The sequence below is a fragment of the Eubalaena glacialis genome, chromosome 10 (assembly GCF_028564815.1).
Source record: "Eubalaena glacialis isolate mEubGla1 chromosome 10, mEubGla1.1.hap2.+ XY, whole genome shotgun sequence".
NCBI lineage: Eukaryota > Metazoa > Chordata > Mammalia > Artiodactyla > Balaenidae > Eubalaena > Eubalaena glacialis.
In genome coordinates this window covers 118,918,075-118,922,871 of record NC_083725.1, presented here as the reverse complement: position 1 = coordinate 118,922,871, position 4,797 = coordinate 118,918,075, and the positions used below count along the sequence as shown (strand labels likewise).

Here is a 4,797-nt window from a genome sequence, read left to right as displayed (position 1 = left end):
ATGCTGCAGTTGGAGACCCACCCTGCATGGTCCTCTGGTCCTCCCTCTCTCCTTCTGGAGGTGTCAGCCCTGCCTAGTGGTCTGAAGCCTCTTTGCTCCTTCGCCCGCTGCCTCCCTCAGTAAACCTCTTCTAGGTCAAGTCTTAGCGTTGTATCTGGCTCTTGGCAGACCCAAACAAGCCCCTATCGTTTCCTGGCTGCTGTGTGGAGAATGGACTAGAAAGGGTGGGAAGGGAGGTCAGGCCGTCTGCTTGGCTGTTGCAGTGGTCTGGGAGCAGCGGGACCCTGGCCTGATCCTAGAAAGTGGGGAGCAGGAGGGGGTATATAGTAAGGGGTGGATCTCAGAGCTGTTTAGGATCAACAGGACTTGCACATATAACTGCATAGCTTACAATTTACCATCTATTGCTTTCGACATTCCTTCTCAGGACCATAGGAATCGGGCAAAACTACACATCTGAAGGCAGAGTTGGAATGCTTATTCACAATCTCTCGATTTTCCCTTCGTTCCCTTCCCTGCGGGAGAGTCTGACTAGCTCTGTTGAGGTCTGGACAAAACGCCCAACCCAGGATGCCAGCTGGGTGGCCAGCAGCTCACCTTCCCCCCAAGATGCTAAAAGAAGGAAAACTCAAGCAAAACCTGACACTTTTCGGGTGGGTTTTGTGCTGTTTGTCTTGGGTTGTTTTTTTTTTGTTTTTTTTTTTGGCCGTCCTGTACATTTTCTCTTTTAGGAAATAAAATGTTCTGGTGAGAGGGAACCTCAGAGATCATTTTAGCAGAGAAGGGAAAGGGGGATGCCCCGTGGAGAGTGTCCCTGCTGCCCAGGACCCTCTGTCTGGCAACTCCAGGTTAATCTATGTTCTACATTAGACCCTCTCCCCAAATCGTGCTTGAACCAAGAGCTCCGGGTCTACACACTGTTTTCATACCCTGTGGCATGCCGATAAGGAAACCGAGGGGGCTATCTGAGATCTGGAAGCAAGTGCAAGGCTGAGCTGGGAAACCTGGTGTCCCGCCTCCCCCCTTCACCTTCCCCCAGCCAAGGTGAGCAGGCTCAGGTGTGCAGGCTCAGGTGTGCGGGCTCAGGTGTGTGGGCTCAAGAGTGGTTCCTGCACGGGCCGCACATGCACTGAAAGCAGATGCTACATGTCAAGCAGGGGTACACCTGTCCAAGGTGTTAAGGTTCACCAGGTGTGCCCTGCTCCCGGCATTAAGGTTCACCAGCTGAAGTTAGGCCACAGAAGTTGAGCTTATTGCAGGCAAATGCCGTGTGCATGACTCTGAGCCCCTCTCAGGGCTGGGGTGGAGCAGGTAGGTGGGTCCTAACCCAGAGGACCGGAGGCCTTACAGGACGCCTGACCTGAGGGCCCATCCCTTGCGGTTTCTGACCAGCCCCTCCTCTCCCTCCCGCCCCTCCCCTTTTTCATTGTCCTGCATTCACTCTACAGGTAGCACAGTCAGGTCTGAGCTGGCTGCTGGGTGTCTGGGTGAACGTGCTCACAGAATAGGGCCAGCCAGACCCGAAAACTGAGTACATATGAGAGCAGTGAGGCCCCGCAAATGCCAGGGCGCTCTGGGGGTGCACTCACACACACTGTAGGCACCTCCTGGGCTCTTTCCGCGGGCCGGGTCCTGGGGACCACCAGGGAGACAGTCACAGGAACCAGCTTATCGAACAGACTGGCCTCCTGAGGTCCTAGGAAAGGATTTTGATTTACCCAACTCTTCAAACACTCCTGTCAGAAGTCCCCTCCCTGACCCGTGGTCAGGTGTGGATTTTTCGTGAAGCTAATGCAACTTCAATCTCAGGTCATCTTACTTGCCAGGGGCTTCCAAGGGCCCAGGAGGGACTTGGGCGTTGTGTTTACAAGGTCATGTGTTTTTGTAAAGTTTGCAAAAACAAGCGATTTCTATGTGGTGGACACACTCTAGGGTGATGGGGGTGGTCCCAATGTGTCACACCCTTGCATAATTCCCTTCCTTCAAGCGTGGGCAGATCCTGTGACTTATTTCTGCCGGATAGAATACGGCAAAGTTGATGGACTACCGTGTCTGTGAGTACGGTAAGTTATAGGGCCAAGGCAAAGGGATTTTGCAAAAGTAATTAAAATTCCAGACCACTTAACTTTGAGTTCTTCAAAAGATGGGCTTGGGTGGGCATGACCTAGTCAGGCAAGCCTTTGAGAGGGCCCAGGCCTCTGGTGAAGTCAGAGGCTGTCTCTTGCTGGCTTTGAGAAAACCAGCTGCCCTGAATCCTAGAGCAGCGAGGAAATGAAGCTGCTGACAACCTGAGTGGGCTTGGGAGCTGCTCTCCCTGAGCCAGCCTCCAGATGAGAACGCAGCCTGGCCAACACCTTGATTCCAGCCTAAGACCCAGGCAGGGGACCTGGCTAAGCTGCTCCTGGATTCCTGACCCAGGGAAATTGTGAGATTACACATGGGTTTTTTTCTAAGCTGCTAAACTTGCGGCAGTATGTTAGGTAGCAATAGACAGCAAATTCCTTATATATTCTTTTTTTAAAAAAATTATTTATTTATTTATTTGGCTGTGCTGGGTCTTAGTTGTGGCACTCGGGATCTTCGTTGCAGCATGTGGAATCTAGTTCCCTGACCAGGGATCGAACCCAGGTCCCTGCATTAGGAGTGCGGAGTCTTAACCACTGGACCACCAGGGAAGTCCCAACAAATTCCTTATAGTGATATATTCTTTTTCTTCAAGTGTTCCTCCACCAACTGTATAAGCTTTGGGTCCCATAAAATCCTTGATGCTGTAGCTTTCTGGTGCCTTTCGGCCATAGGAATAGTCTTACTTCACCCATGATGACTGCCTTTAAGAGACGAAAATGTCCCGTCTGGTCCACAGAAAAAGTCCAGTCTCTCAACCAGGTCAAGTCTTCTCTCCCCAGACTCAGGCCCGCCCTGGCTCAGGCCCCTGCAGGGAGGAAGGGCTGTGGCCAAAATGTTGAAAGAGCAGGTGAAGCTCTCTGTGAGTGTCCTGGGGCTGCTGCAACAAACAGCCACAATCTGGGAGCGCTTATAAAAGCAGAAGTGATTCCCAGTTCTGGAGCCAGAAGTCTGTGATCAAGGCGTCGGCAGGGCTGCATCCCCACAGGAGGCTCTACGGGAGGGTCCTTCCTGCCTCTTCCAGCTTCTGAGGGCCCCAGGTGATCGCTGGCTTGTGGCTGGATCCCTCCAATCTCTGCCTTATTGACACCCGGCCTTCTCCCCTTTTGTGTCTGTGTCTCAAACCTCCCTCTCCTTTCTCTTATAAGGACCCCAGTCCTTGGATTTGGGGCCACCCTAAATCCACCATGATCTCAAGATCCTTAACTTAATGATATCTGCAAAGACCCTTTTTCCAAATAAAGTCACCTTCACAGGTTCTGGGGATTAGGCTGTGAATGGATCTTTTTGGGGGCCACTGTTCAGCCCCCTACTGTCGCTTTCAGCGTCCTTTCCGCAAGTGAACGAGGAACCAAGTGTGGGGCAAGGTGGGATGTGAAGTGAAAGGCAGAGATGGAGGAGGGCAGGGAGGTGCCCGGTGGAGAGGGTGTCGGGAAGGCACCTGCAAGGGTGACATTTAAGCCCAACTGGATGGCTGAGAAGGGACCACCCCGTGAAGAAGAGGCAGGGAGACCATGGGCAGACGGGCCCCCGCCGATGCAGGCCTGGGGTGTGAGGGCTGAGGGCCCAGTGTGTCTGGAGGGTGGCAGGTGGAGAGGATGGCGGGGAAAACTGTGGCCCGGCCAGTTCGGACTGTCCTGCAGAGGAAGCAACCTTTCACCAGGAGCTGGGAGGCGTGGAGGGGCGTTTCCGGGGACGAGGTCCTGTGCTGGGATGGTCTGGCAGCCTCCTCGTGACCCTGGATACGCCACCTCACCTGTGTTTCACCACCGGGCCTTGTTCCTGCTGGATGGGGGGACCAGCGTTGCAGGAGTCCTGTGAGCATCAGGCTGGGCCCCCCTTCATCCGCCTGGAACCCTGATGAGAGTTGCATAAAGCAAAGTATGAAGCCAGGCAGCTTTATGGGGTGTTTGATGAAGACTTTAGGGCATCAGAAATCATTATTGGAGGCGTGGCCGCCTGCTCTGTGTGGCTCAAGACACTGTCTCGTGCCGGCCTCTGCTGGACCGCAGGCCACACCCAGGGAGCCTGGAGCCTGGCCAGAGTGTTCTCTTTTCCTGTGGCCCCTAACCGTTGGGCCATCCTACCAGGCGTGGCCCGGAGCCCTCCGTGTACGGGGTGTGTCCAGAGCCTTGCTCCCCAGGCCTGGCACCACAGAGCGACACAGTAACAGGGTATCAAAAATCGTGGCGATTTTAATGGTTTTTTCTTTTAGACAGTGGATGCTGGGCTTCTGCTCCTTTGTGCCAGGGTCTTGACCGGGTCTTGTGGTCACATCAAAGCGACAGGTGCATGAAGTTCTGGCATTGAAGGGCTCACCTAAGGGGAGATGGGGGACAGTAGACAAATGAATAGATAATCTGCTGGGAGAGGGAGAGCATGGCGGGGGGCAGACCTGGGTGTATCCCTGGGCGGGGGGGTCGGGAGGCCTCTCGGAGGTGACAGAACAGGACTCTGCGGCATCTGGGGCACTGGGAAGAACATTCCAGGCAGGGGTGCTGTGAGGTTGGGTGGGGTGTCCACTTGGAGGGAGGTAAGGTGGGGCTGCACGCAGAAAAAGCAGTGAGACCCGCCTGGGGGCCTGGGCCTGGGCCCCTGAGAGGGTGTCCCGAGGATGCTGGGCTTCCATCCAACAAATGTCCCTTTCACTTAAGGTGGCCCCAGCTGCTGTCT

At 54.5% G+C, this 4,797-nt stretch overlaps 1 non-coding gene across 1 annotated transcript; it reads right to left on the bottom strand.

The window, feature by feature from the left end:
• Nucleotides 1-2,603: 2,603 nt before the first annotated feature.
• TRNAR-CCU (transfer RNA arginine (anticodon CCU)) lies at nucleotides 2,604-2,675 on the bottom strand. Its single transcript has one exon. It is a non-coding gene; the product is annotated as a tRNA-Arg (tRNA).
• Between the last annotated feature and the right edge of the window lie 2,122 nt (nucleotides 2,676-4,797).